The sequence below is a fragment of the Aegilops tauschii genome, chromosome 7 (assembly GCF_002575655.3).
Source record: "Aegilops tauschii subsp. strangulata cultivar AL8/78 chromosome 7, Aet v6.0, whole genome shotgun sequence".
In the NCBI taxonomy this organism is placed as follows: Eukaryota; Viridiplantae; Streptophyta; class Magnoliopsida; order Poales; family Poaceae; genus Aegilops; species Aegilops tauschii.
Window position 1 is genome coordinate 591,044,270 of NC_053041.3, and position 14,927 is coordinate 591,059,196.

At 44.2% G+C, this 14,927-nt stretch overlaps 1 pseudogene; it reads right to left on the bottom strand.

Annotated features, from left to right (window-relative positions):
* The window catches only part of LOC141027463 (rust resistance kinase Lr10-like), a 260,444-nt pseudogene that overhangs the window by 45,942 nt on the left and 199,575 nt on the right, over positions 1-14,927 (bottom strand).

A 14,927-nucleotide genomic window follows, 5' to 3' on the forward strand; every position in this document is an offset into this window, starting at 1 on the left:
TGGTACAAGGATTACCTCCTCCTGCTGGTGCTTTTGGAAGGAATGATACGAATGCATTTCTAATGCGTGATTCCTGATCTGTTTGTTACAAAATTGCTTATTTGCTGTCAAATATGTGCATTAATTTGTTACTGGGTATGTTCTGCTGCTGCTACTGCCAGCCCCCTGTTTTTATCTCTACTACACATGGACAATTTTGGAATTTCTGGTGCTGGTCAATAGGATTTTACATTGCATTTTTCTGATATGTTGCAAATTAATGGCTTCCGAAACAAACAAACGCAAACTGAAGCTACATGCTCTCCTGTATGCTTACCAGCCCAAGTCATATTACCGCAGGCCAGGGACGAAGCCAGGAATCTTACTAAAGGTGGGCCAATGGAAGAGATAAAATGTTGAGGGGGCCAAACATTCAAATTTGGACACTTTGAACTATCAAAATAAGGTAGTTTTCAGAAAAAAGTTTGCCATGGGGGGAGCCATGGCCCCAGCCCCCCCCCCCCCCCCCCCCCCCCCCCGCCGGCTCCGTCACTGCCACACGCTCATATCATTCCAGCTTGAATGTCTCGATCCGAGGGTCCTCTTTTGCTCCATGCTGCACTATATGCTTACCAGCCAACAGGAGGTACACATCTTTGATGGTTGATGCCATGCATCTCTTATCAAAGCCTGCTCTCGAGGCCGTGTCCTTGAGCTGGATATACCAATCCTCAACTGTCAACACAGAAACCAAGCAGTCCTGGATTCTATCTTTATGAATGTATCTAGGAGGGAGCCTTGGTGATGGCTTTTAGGTTATTCTACATGTGTTGACAAGGATATGCTGTGACAGTAACCGGTCCAAACACACTTGCCTTGGTGATATGATAAATCTGCAATGTCATTTAGGCAGGCAGGTAACCATACCGGCTCAAGCCCTACCAAATTGCGTCTAGGTTGTCGGACTTTGCTTTCTTGTTAGCGTTGATATGCCAAGGAGGCGTGTGCTTCAGTTGGCATGGCTCCTAGGCTTCTTGTTAATGATTACTACTAGTTTATGAAGGAAGGAATCTTGTTCACCAGAAAATAGATATGTCTATGTTTATTTTAGTGTTTTTTATCTGATTCGATGCACTTTGTTTTAGTAATATAAACAAACTAATTTGGATTGTTTGCTTAGAAAAAGAAGAAGAAGAAGAAAAATAAGAACTTCTCTCAAAATGTCTAGAACTGCAGGTCTACTAGTTTACCTGAAGGGTCCTTAAGGTGGTCCAAGGGGATGACAACACCCAGTTTTTTCATATGATTGCTAATGGCAAGCATAGGAGAAAGAAGATTATCCAGCTTGAGCAAGATGAGGGAACAGTTGTGGGTCACGAGAATCTAAAGCTATATATATCCAACTACTACAAGCAACTGTTTGGACCACTGGTGGATAACGCGGTGACTCTAGATGAGCATGAGTTGAGGATATTCCTTAGTTGCAGTCAGAGGAAAATGAGATTCTTTCTGCACCTTTTACTGAGAAGGAGGTGTTTGAGGCGATCGCTCAAATGAAACCGAATAAGGCATCGGACCGGATTGGTTTCCGGCAGAATTCTATAAGAAATGTTGGCATATCGTGAAAGATGATCTTATGAAGGAAGTGAGCCTAGCTCACTTGGCTAGTGGAGTGGATGTACAACCCAGCCACCCAGGTTCAAGTCCTCACAGGCGTGAATTTGGGTTCTTATTATTTAAAAGAAAACTCGCTGTGGGGGGCTTTCCCTACTGCTTTCCTTTCAAAAAAAAGATGATCTTATGCCTATGTTTCATGATCTCTTTAATGGGCATCTGCAACTGTTCCACTTAAATTTTGGCACGGTTACACTTCTAATTCAGGCCCATAATCCCATATGTCTCTTGAATGTGAGTTTCAAGATCTTTACGAAAGTGGCCACCAATAGACTGACACGGATTGCCCATTCGGTTGTGCAACCAAGTCAGACTGCCTTTATGCCTGGAAGACACATCCTAGAAGGGGTAGTTGTCTTATACGAAACTTTACATCAAATCCACTCGAAGAAACTTGATGGAGTAATATTCAAAGTGGATTTTGAGAAGGCATATGACAAGGTCAAATGGCCTTTTTTGCAGCAAGCCATGCACATGAAGGGCTTTAATGGGACATGGAGGAATCAGGTGGATTCTTTTGTCCAGAAAGGTAGTGTTGGGATAAAGGTGAATGATGACATTGGTCATTATTTTCAAACGCATAAAGGCCTGAGACAAGGAGACCCGATGTCTCCGATTATGTTTAACATCATGGCAGACATGTTGACAGTTCTCATAGGTCGGGCCAGGGAGAGAGGCCTGGTAGGTGGTCTGGTTCCCCATTTAGTGGATGGGGGCATCTCTATCTTACAATATGCGGATGACACCATTATCTTCATGGAGCACGACCTCGCAAAGGCCAGAAATACGAAGCTAGTGTTATGCCTATTTGAACAACTGTGTAGTTTAAATATCAATTTTCACAAGAGTGAATTGTTCTGCTTTGGTAGCGCCAAAGATGACCAGGACAGCTACAAGAACCTGTTCGGTTGTTAACTGGGATCATTGCCGTTCAGTTATCTAGGCATTCCAATTCACCATAGCAAATTAACTAATAAAGAATGGAAATGTATCGATGATCGATTTGAGAAGAAACTAAGCTGCTGGAAGGGTAAGCTTATGTCTTATGGAGGACGGCTAGTATTGATAAATTCGGTACTCACGAGTATGCCAATGTTCCTTCTATATTTTTTTGAGGTGCCCAAAGGGGTACACAAGAGATTAGACTTCTATCGATCTCTTTTTTTGGCAGTCAGACGTGGTTAAGACAAAGTATCGCCTGGCAAGATGGGATATTATTTGTCGACCAAAAGACCAGGGGGTCTTGGGATCGAGAACCTTGAGGTTAAAAATAAATGCCTATTGAGCAAATGGCTATATAAGTTATCAGAGGAATCCGAGGGTATGTGGGCACAAATGCTCAGAAATAAATATTTGTACTCTAAAACTCTAGCCCAGGTTACCGTAAGACCTAATGATTCACCATTTTGGAAGGGGCTCATGAGAGTGAAAGAAACCTTCTTCCATAGGATGAAATTCATTGTTGGGGATGGAACAACAACAAGGTTTTGGGAGGATACATGGTTAGGCGTCACACCACTAGCTCTCCAATATCCTTCCCTATACCATATTGCTCAACGTAAGGAGGATTACGTAGCAACGGTTTTGCAGACGGTACCTTTGAATATCCAGTTCAGGAGGTCTCTAGTAGGGGAACGATGGAACTCCTGATTACACTTAGTAAGGAGGTTGATGGACATTCAACTCTCAGATCAGGGAGATACTTTGAACTGAAAGTTAACGGGTAATGGAGTGTTCACGGTCAAATCGATGTACTTAGATCTCATTAATTCTGACCCAATCCCACGATCGATCCACATTTGGAGAGTTAAGGTTCCCTTGCGAATTAAGATTTTTATGTGGTTTGTGCACAAGCAGGAGATCCTTATCAAAGATAACTTATTAAGGCGGAGATGGGTAGGTAGTTCGCGTTGTTATTTTTGTGTTCACGCTGAAACAATCAAACACTTATTTCTTGATTGCCCTCTCGCGAAGTTACTTTGGAGGTCTGTTCATATATCCTTTAACATTATCCCTCCTGATATCATTGAAGCGTTTTTTTGGGACGTGGCTAAATGGAGTGACTACTCATATTGCGTTTAGTATTCGGATTGAAATATGCGCACTTCTTTGGGCTATATGGAACTGCAGGAATGATATAATTTTTAACAGACGATCTATGCTTAACTTCTTGCAGGTTATCTTCAGGGCTACGGCATGGATCTGTACATGGTCGTTACTCACTCCTACGGCCTCCAGGGAGCAGCTGGTTACTGGGTGCAACCGGTGAGAGATGGTAGCACGGGCTATATTCAACCGGTTTGGATGGCGGTCGCTTCATAGGATAGGTCCTTAGTGTCCTTTCGTCCAGCCGGTTGTGGCTTTGAGTTGTTTACTTTATTTTTGCTCCTTTTGTGAGTTGTACTTTGCAGGCCAGATTTTTTTAGGTTGGACTTGATCTAATAAAGTGGCCGCATGCATCTTTCCGATGCAGAGGCCGGGGGATGACCTCCTTTTCAAAAAAAAGAACTAATATTTCCTGCACGTGTACAGTTTACCGAAAAAGGCTTTCGCCCCGCTTTATATATAAAGCACCGAACCACAAGGACCATGATACAAACTCACGCCACCACCGCACACGACACGCACACCCAAGGCAAGATACAAAAGTGTCGGTCACCGCCACACCACCCCAACGACTACCAAACCACTACATATGCGCGAGGACGAGCCACCGGAGACTTCCTCCTCCGAGGGGAGGTGAGACGGGAACGACAGAACCAGGACTCCAAGACGATGCCTCCAAGAAGGGAACGGCCACAATAGCCGCCACCATCCGATCCCAAAGATCGGGTTTTCACCCGGAGCAACTCGAAGGAGCCTACAAGAAGGATACGGTGTCCACGGACGCCGCCACCGTTGGCCAATACAAGATTGGGCAAGTAATGAACCCCAGCACGCCCATCCCTCCGATGCAACCTAGCTCCATCAACCACCAGCGACCACCAACCCGCGTGGCCGTGGCCGCTCGCCCGCACCCGAGGCGCAAGTCCCGCCCACGAACGTCGTGCCTCCCACCGCCCTGCATCTAGACACCCCCAAGACCGACCAAAGTGATCAGCTTTGGGCCAAAGGGCGCACCCGACCGATGAAACCGCGGCATACGTCCTGCCTCGAACAACGCCGGAGTTGCGTTAGCCCACACATGGCCGGGCAACGAGGGAGGAGGGGGAACGGATGCATCCGCGCCGGCACATCCCTGTGCTAGCAACGGGTGGCCCGGGCTCGGCGGCGCCTCCCGTCCCTCCAGCCTGCCTCCCCACCGGACAACTCGGTGTCGCCCCACCTCGGCGGCGACCGCAGCTCCACGCGAGGCCACCAACGTAGACCCGCCCGCCGGTAAGGAGAGATCCCAAGGGCCGCCACCAATCGCGAAGGAAGCTCATTGAGGAGCCCATCTGCGCGGCCCACCGTCGTCCAACCGCCGAAGCTTCGAATCCGGGCCAGCCCGCCCACTGGCCAACCGCTGCCGCGTCGCACCACCACCTGCTATGTCCATGGCAGGGGCAGAGACCAGCAGCCCGCGCCGCCAGGCCCCAGATCCGGCCTCGACCCTACCGGCCTTGGCGACCAAGGGACGCCCGCCACCGCCGCGCCGGTCACGCCGCCGCCACAAAGCCGCCGCCAGCAGGCTCCAGCTCGCCGCCGCGCTGCCGCGCCGGCCGCCTGCGCCGCATCCCAGGCGGCCGCCTCGACCTGCGCCGAAGGCCCCTGCCGAGGAGACAAGGCAGCCCCGCCGCCGCGGGCGCCTACTAGGCTTCGCCCGGCGCGCCCTCTCTGGCGGCGGCGAGGGAGAGGAGGGAGGAGGAGGGGAAGCCCGCCGGCGGCGCTAGGGTTTCTCCCGTGACGCACGCGCGGGGTGCGTCGCGGGAGCGAGAGGGAGGAGAATCAATCTGGTTTCCACCGTTCCCACGTGTACAGTTTTGAGAATGGAAAAAATAATGCAATGCTTCATTTCTGAAACTCTCTAGAACTTGCTGTAGTGTTATTATTGCAGAACACCATGGTGATTAATTTATTTAATACAGTTGTAAAGCAACATAGCTCTGAGAGCAATTACTAACTGAAACAAAACACATGCAGCCAGCCAAGCTATTATTGTACAAGACTAGCTCAATCAAGTTCTCTAGCTTACCAATGCTCTCAGGTATCACTCCGGATATGTAATTATTTGCTATGCCAAGCACGTTGAGAACAATCAAATTCCCTATATCTCAGGAATACTGCCATAGACCTTACTGTCCATTAAGGATAACTTCTGGTGAGTTGTTGAGAGGTTCACAATTGATCCAGGTAATTTTCCTTGGAAAGAGCTTGCCTCCGAGAACTAAGTTCTGAAGTTGGCTGCAGTTTGCCAAAGAAGTGATAAATTCCCACCACTTGCTGTTATTCACCCTCATTCCGGCCCCAGAAATAATGTAGGCTTTGTCCACTTTTGGTGACTTGGAAGCGAATTCCATAGGCGTCAATAATGGCTGCTAAATAGAAGTATTTGCTACATAGTTCTTTTAGGAAGTAATTGCCTGAATAGTTGGTAACTGTAATCCTGTCTAATTGGTATCACGTGAAGCAGCTTCACTGATAGTTTTTCTAGGACTAAACGAACTGTTTAATTACTGCACTATACTTGAACTGTTCTGTTAGTAGGGGCCCTTCTGTACTCTTCACAAAGCTTATGAATACACATGACAAGGGAAAGTTTTATACTCCCTCCGTTCAGAATTAACTGGCTCTGAAATGAGTGTATCTACATACTGAAATGCGTCTGGATACACTCATTTTAGCGACAATTAATTCTGGACGGAGGTTGTATAAAGAACAATGCGCGCAGTTGTGGCTTTGCGGCTTGCCTTGGCTTCCTGAGAGTTGTTGCCAGTGCGGAGACAAGGTTTTGGTTTTTCTTGTTTTACAAAAAGAGTAATGTACTAATGTGCATACGATTTATTTTTTTTACAAAAAATGTGAACTAGAGACCGGCCTGACACAAACCACAGATTGGTTCTTCTTTACCTTCAGTTCTCCCAGACTGAGAGCAACAGTAATGTCCACATATGATTGGTTTCTTCTTTGAGCTGTAGTAGGCCCCAGACCAATGACTGTGAGAGTGATATTGTCGAATGAACGGATCCGACGTGTTTATCAACTTCCTGTTGATTTCTCTCAATCAAACTTGCAACTATATCCAAACATCACCAATAATTGGTACTCAAAGTGCCATGGGAGTGATTCATGGATGTAGAACTAAAAGGAGAAGAAGAGGCAGCGGCCATGCACGACCACGGCCACTAATGGTGGCAGGGCCCTCTTCTCATCAGAAAATAGATATGTCTATGTTTATTTTAGTGTTTTTGATCTGATTCGATGCACTTTGTTTTACTAATATAAACAAATTAAATTGGATCGTTTGCTTAGGAAAAAGAAGAATAATAAGAAGAAAAATAAGAACTTCTCAAATTGTCTAGAACTCCAGGTCTACTAGTTTACCTGAAGCATGGACTAATATTGCCTGCATGTGTACAGTTTTGAGAATGAAAAAAAAAACAATACAATGCTTCATTTCTGAAACTCTCTAGAACTTGCTCTACTGCTAATATTGCAGAACACCATGGTTCTTAATTTACTTAATACAATTGTAAAGCAACATAGCTCTGAGAGAAATTACAAACTGAAATGATAGACACTTTTTATTATTATGCAGGATCATGCCCTTACCAGCTTGTTAATCAACACTGTTTTGAATTTCTCTATTCGATGCTTCTCTTTCTTCTCTTTCAGTGTTCGGTCTCGAGGCTGTTGCTTTGAGCAGGATATTCCAAGCCTCAAGACTGAAACCAATAACTCCTGGATTCAAATACTTGTAGTGCAACCCGCGAGCGTGGGGAGGGGGAGAGGGGGATCCTTTCCTGCGCCGTCGGGCAAAGCCTGGCCGCCCGGCGTATACCCATTAGAGGAAGGAAGCGGTCCCATATAATCAAAGTCCCAAACATCAAATGGTTCAATAACAAGTGAATAGTTCATAGGCATTTCTTGACGTCTACTAATATTACCGATTCTTTGACATTCATCACAAGACAAGACAAACTTACGGGCATCCTTGAAAAGAGTAGACTAATAAATACCAGATTGCAATACCTTATGTGCAGTTCTGTCTCCAGCGTGGTGTCCTCCGTAGGCCTCGGAGTGACACTTGCGTAGGATCTGTTCCTGTTCATGCTCAGGTACACAACGTCTAATGACACCATCTACTCCTTCTTTATAAAGGTGTGGGTCATCCCAGAAGTAATGTCTTAAGTCATAGAAAAACTTTTTCTTTTGCGGGTATGTGAAACTAGGTGGTATAAATTTAGCAACAATGTAATTAGCATAATCAGCATACCATGGAGCAGTACGAGAAGCATTTATGACAGCTAATTGTTCATTGGGAAAGCTATCATCACTAGGTGGTGGGTCATCAAGAATATTCTCTAACCTAGATAAGTTGTCTGCAACGGGGTTCTCAGTTCCCTTTCTATCTATAATATGCAAATCAAATTCTTGTAGTAGGAGAACCCATCTAATAAGTCTAGGTTTAGCATCTTTCTTTTCCATAAAATATTTAATAGCAGCATGATCAGTGTGAACAGTTACTTTAGAATCAACAATGTAAGGTCTGAACTTATCACAAGCAAATACAACTGCTAAAAATTCGTTTTCAGTAGTAGCATATTTTCTCTGGGCACTGTCTAGAGTTTTTACTAGCATATTGGATAAAATTCAATTACTTATCAAGGCTTTCTTAAGTATTTCAAATGCTTCTACACAATCATCATCAAAGACAAAAGAAACATATTTTTGTAAGAGAATAGTCAGAGGCCTAGAAATTTTTGAGAAATCTTCAATGAGCCTCCTATAAAAACCGGCATGATGAAGGAAACTTCTTATACCTTTAATGTCCTTAGGGCACGGCATCTTCTCAATAGCATCAACTTTAGCTTTATCAACTTCAATACCTCTTTCAGAAATTTTGTGCCCCAAGACAATACCTTCATTAACCATAAAGTGACACTTCTCCCAATTCAAGACAAGATAAGTTTCTTCACATCTCTGCAAAACTCGATCAAGGTTGCTTAAGAAATCATAGAAAGAAGTTCCATATACGGAGAAATCATCCATGAAAACCTCAACAATCTTTTCACAAAAGTCAGAGAATATAGTAGTCATACATCTTTGAAAGGTAGCAGGTGTAGGAGATATGCCCTAGAGGCAATAATAAATGATATTATTTATCTCCAAGTTCATAATTATGTTTATGTTCCATGCTATAACTGCTATGGTTCTCGAGTCTGCAATAACACGAGGCTTGGAGGAAGACTAATATGCACGTGTGGAATAATAAATGGTAAGAAGTATTCTTAGTCTGGCCTCTAAGACTAGCTCAAGTGTTGCATGATGGTTCTGAATTCCTGATCGTGGGCATGTCAATGCCAGCAACTTTGAGGGCACAATGTTAAGAGAACATTTTTGTTGAATCGACCCGGATTGATGTTATGCTATGAGATTCATTCATCACAAGTTAATGGTACATAACACAGAGATGGTTAACATTTGCATGATTCCTTAGACCATGAGAGTATCAAGTTTCTTCATGCTTGCTTCATGAACTTTGGGGGGTTGTTAAACGTCATCCGTAAATGGGTGGCTATTACAGCGGCTTACGGGTTCATGGAAAAGTATGTCAAGTAACTTGATAGCTCAAGATTGGGATTTGCTCCTCCGACGATGGAGAGATATTCTCGGGCCCTCTCGGTGTTACGGTATCCATCATCGTCTGGCCAAACACAGTGTGATTTGATCACAGGGATGCCGGAACACGGAAACGAGAAAAGAGAACAAAACCAGTAACGAGGTAACTAGCATAGTGGACAAGTTGTTGATCCACGGGGATGCAAGTAAATCTCACCTCGGGTCTTTGCAACATATCGCGAAGCAACAGGAATAGCACACGGCAACTGGGGGTTCACTCGAATATTCATTCGTGTGGGTATAGGGGTCAATATGGGTGTCCACGGCTCCGATGTTGATCATTGATCGGAAAGTGTTCCGGTCCTGTCTATGCTTCACCGAACCTATAGGGTCACATGCTTAAGGGTCATCTATCTGCTGAATACTAGACAAGCAGTCTGAGAGAAAATCATCGAAAAAGTTTCGGACACCGAAAAGTTTCGGACAGCGGAAAAGTTCCACAGAGAGAGGTCACCGGATGAGTTTCGGTGAAACCGAAATAGTTGTTTCAGGGTATGCCATTAAGTCAAAATGGTTTCGGCACATGCCTGATAATTCTTAGTGGGTGCCAGAATCATTCTGGAAACTTTTTCGAATTTTTCGAAATAAAACCCGGAAATGTTCCGGAGCTGCAGGAACCGGTTCAGATGCTTTTCGCAGATGAAAATCACTAAACTGGAATTGTTTCAAAACGCGTTGAAAATTATTATGGTGGGTACTAGAAATGTTCTAAGCCCACATAAATATTTTAGTTCGAACGGACGCTGAAAAATGTCGTCGTGAATAGTGAAAGTACTTTTTGGGATATTTTATGGAAAGCCACCTTTTGGGGCTTTACTCAAAAGATCTAGGGATGACATGGATGGATTGGGAGGCCCTCATGGGCCCCCCAAGGGGTGTGGCCGGCCACACTTGGGGCTCCACCTTGGGGCCCCTCTTGTTCCTTGGTTTCACTCTTATGCCCTTGAGGAAGGACTTCATTCATGTGCATTTTGGGTTTTTGTGTTAAACTACCCTACCCCTTGGGATTTCCTATAAATAGAGGTGGAGGGGCAGCCCTCCACACTCACTCTTTCTCACATACAAGTGCCATGCATGATCTGACTTCTCTCTCCCTCCCAGTGAAATAGTTTCATAGAGCCGAAAGGCTGTCTGGGTTCCGGCAGGAACTAGTTCTGGACGGCGAAGCCCTGCTGGATAGATGACACCGTATGTGTGCAACTCTGTAGAGAGATCGTAGTTTCGGTCTTAGTTCGTGAGTGCCTCCCGAAGGGCTGTCCGTGTGACCATCCGAGTTTCGAAGGTCCTCCCAAAGGGCTGTCCGAGTGACCGTTCGAGTTTCGAAGGTCCTTCCGAAGGGCTGTCCGCGACACCGTCCGGGGGGCTATTCAACCGTCTCCCGGAGGGCTGTCTAAGGAGCAGATGAGGGTATACATCCTCGCGGTTGGGAGGTTGTAAATCCTAGCTGCGGGGATCTACACCGCCGATCGTCATCGACTCTACTTCCCGCTGCGCTACGAGTCGGTAACGAAAAAGATCAAACCATGTATGCAGTCTCCATAGTGGTCCTGGGCTGGTGTGTAGGTCGGATTTTTTTTGTTTTCTGTCGTGTTCCCCAACAGCAGGTGCATTGCATAAACCAAAAGGCATACGTCTATAAGCAAAGGTACCGAAAGGGCAAGTAAAAGTGGTCTGTCACTCTAGCTTCTGGAGGCAGGTATAATTTATCCTGTTCATATGATTCGCGTTCGTTACATTGATAATTTGATATGTGGGTGGACCGGTGCTTGGGTACTGCCCTTCCTTGGACAAGCATCCCACTTATGATCAACCCCTCTCACAAGCATCCGCAACTACGAAAGAAATATTAAGGTAAACCTAACCATAGTATGAAACATATGGATCCAAATCAGCCCCTTACGAAGCAACACATAAACTAGGGTTTAAGCTTCTGTCACTCTAGCAACCCATCATCTACTTATTACTTACAATGCCTTCCCCTAGGCCCTAACAATGGTGAAGTGTCATGTAGTCGACGTTCACATAACACCACTAGAGGAAAGACAACATACATCTCATCAAAATATCGAACGAATACCAAATTCACATGACTACTTATAGCAAGACTTCTCCCATGTCCTCAGGAACAAACGTAACTACTCACAAATCATATTCATGTTCATAATCAGAGGGGTATTAATATGCATAAAGGATCTGAACATATGATCTTCCACCAAATAAACCAACTAGCATCAACTACAAGGAGTAATCAACACTACTAGCAACCCACAGGTACCAATCTGAGGTTTTGAGACAAAGATTGGATACAAGAGATGAACTAGGGTTTGATATGAGATGGTGCTGGTGAAGATGTTGATGGATATTGACCCCCTCCCGATGAGAGGATCGATGGTGATGACGGTGGTGATGATTTCCCCCTCCCGGAGGGATGTTTCCCCGGCAGAACAGCTCCGCCGGAGCCCTAGATTGGTTCCGCCAAGGTTCCGCCTCGAGACGGCGGCGCTTCGTCCCGAAAGCTTGCTTCTGCTTTTTTCTAGGGCAAAAGACTTCATATAGCAAAAGATGGGCACCGGAGGCCTACCAGGGGGCCCACGAGGCAGGGGGCGCGCCCAGGGGGGTAGGGTGTGCCCCTCACCCTCGTGGACAGGGTGTGGCCCCCCTCTGGTGCTTTCTTCGCCCAATATTTTTAATATATTCCAAAACTGATTTCCGTGGAGTTTCAGGACTTTTGGAGTTGTGCAGAATAGGTCTCTAATATTTGCTCCTTTTCTAGCCCAGAATTCCAGCTGCCGGCGTTCTCCCTCTTCGTGTAAACCTTGTAAAATAAGAGAGAAAAGGCATAAGTATTGTGACATAATGTGTAATAAAATCCCATAATGCAATAAATATCGATATAAAAACATGATGCAAAATGGACGTATCAACTCCCCCAAGCTTAGACTTCGCTTGTCCTCAAGCGGAAGCCGATATCGGAAAATATGTCCACATGTTTAGAGATAGAGGTGTCGATAAAATAAAATACGGACATGAGGGCATCATGGTCATTCTTATAACAGCAACATAAATATAAATTGTCATATGATTTGTTATGCTAAAGTGACAATCTATTCACAATGTCAAGTATGAATCAGAAACTTCATTGAAAAGTAACAAGCTATGATATCGGTCATTGAAGCAATTGGAATTTATCATAACATCGGAAAGAGTCAATATAAGAGCTTTTCAGCAAGTCCACATACTCAACTATCATTTAGTCTTTCACAATTGCTAACACTCACGCAATACTTATGGGTATGGAGTTTTAATCGGACACAGAGAAAGATAGGGGCTTATAGTGTTGCCTCCCAACCTTTTACCTCAAGGGTAATGTCAACAATAATAGTTTATGATAACTTACATCCAATTGGATATATATATATATATATATATATATATATATATATATATATATCAGGATCTTTCCAACACAATGTGCTTGCCAAAGGATAAAGTGTAAAAAGGGAAGGTGAAGATCACCGCGACTCTTGCATAAGACATAAAGCAAAAATAAAAGATAGGCCCTTCGCAGAGGGAAGTAGAGGTTGTCATGTGCTTTTATGGTTGGATGCATAAAATCTTAATGCGAAAGAACGTCTCTTTATATTGCCACTTGTGATAGGGACCTTTATTATGCGGTCCGTCGCTTTTATTTCTTCCATATCACAAGATCGTATAGAGATTATTTTCTCCACACTAATAAATCATACATATTTAGAGAGCAATTTTTATTGCATGCAACAATGACAACTTACTTGAAGGATCTTACTCAATCCATAGGTAGATATGGTGGACTCTCATGGCAAAACCAGGTTTAAGGATATTCGGAAGCACAAGTAGTATCTCTACTTGGTGCAAAGAATTTGGCTAGCATGAGGGGGAAAGGCAAGCTCAACATGTTGGATGATTCATGACAATATACTTTATTTCGGATATAAGAAAACATAACCCATTACATTGTCTTCCTTGTCCAACATCAACTTTTTAGCATGTCATATTTTAATGAGTGCTCACAATCATAAAAGATGTCCAAGATAGTATAAATTTATATGTGAAAACCTCTGTTTCTTTATTACTTTGTATTAATTGCAACGATGACCAAAACTATGTTTGTCAACTCTCAACAACTTTTATTCATCATACTCTTTTATATGTCAAGTCATTACTCTCCATAAGATCATTATGATCTCTTTAATTCTTTTTATTCTTTCTTTTATTCCCTCAAGATCATAGCAAGATAACCAAGCCCTCGACTCAAAACTAATCTTTGTTATATATAGCTCACAGACTCGATCACATAGAAGGATCATAAAGCAAAACTCAAAACTAGATCATACTAAAACTTTATTCTAATAGATTAAGATATTACCAAAAGGATCGAACTAAGAAAAACGGTAAAGATAGAAGTGTGATGGTGATACGATACCGGGGCTCCTCCCCCAAGCTTGGCAATTGCCAAGGGGAGTGCCCATACCCATGTGCTTATGTCTCTTTCCTCGGAGGTGGTGATGATGGAGTTGTTGATGACGTAGGCTTGTCGTCCAACATCGAGCGATGGAGGTGCTCCAACTTACGAATAATGCCCTTGAGTGCGGTGATATGCTCTTGCAACAGAATATTTTCACGAGTTAGATACTTGTTCTGCATCTGAATTATTTCAATCATCTTGAAAGCTTCAATTTCACTAGGGGTAAGAAGATTGTAATGAGGTTGAAGGATGTCTTCTTCTTCTGCTGCCGGAGTTTGATCGTCCGTGGCCTTCTTGATCCTATCATCCTTGTTAATCTCCCCGGGTTCTTCTCTCTTCAGCTCTATCTTCATTAGCCAAGCATCGTTGCCCTCATTGTTGGAGGAGGGGGACGACATGATGCCTGGCCTTGACAACTCTGGCAGAAAATAGCTCGAAACAAAATAGAGGATATTTGCGTGATACGAGGGTCAAAACCTTTGGGAGATTATATAATGAATTTTTACCGACCAAAAGAAGTATCGTGCAAGATAACAGAGTCCGGAGGGCACACGAGGTACCCACGAGGCAGGGGGGCGCCCAGGGGGGTATGGCGCGCCCTCCGCCCTCGTGGGTGCCTCGTGTCCCTTTCGGACTACTTCTTATTTTCCTATTTTCTTAAATATTCCAAAACGTAGAAAAATTGCTATTAGAACTGTTTTGGAGTCGGTTTACTTACCGTACCACATACCTATTCCTTTTCGCAGTCTGAAACATTCTGGAAAGTGTCCCTTATGTATTCCTCCTGGGTTACGGTTTCAATAACATTAGTTTCAACATTTATGGGATTACCTGAGATATAATGTTTGATTCTTTGACCGTTCACAACCTTCGGATTTTTGCCTTCGAAGTTGTTGATTTTTATGGCACCGGAACGATAGACCTCCTTGATAACGTAAGGACCTTCCCA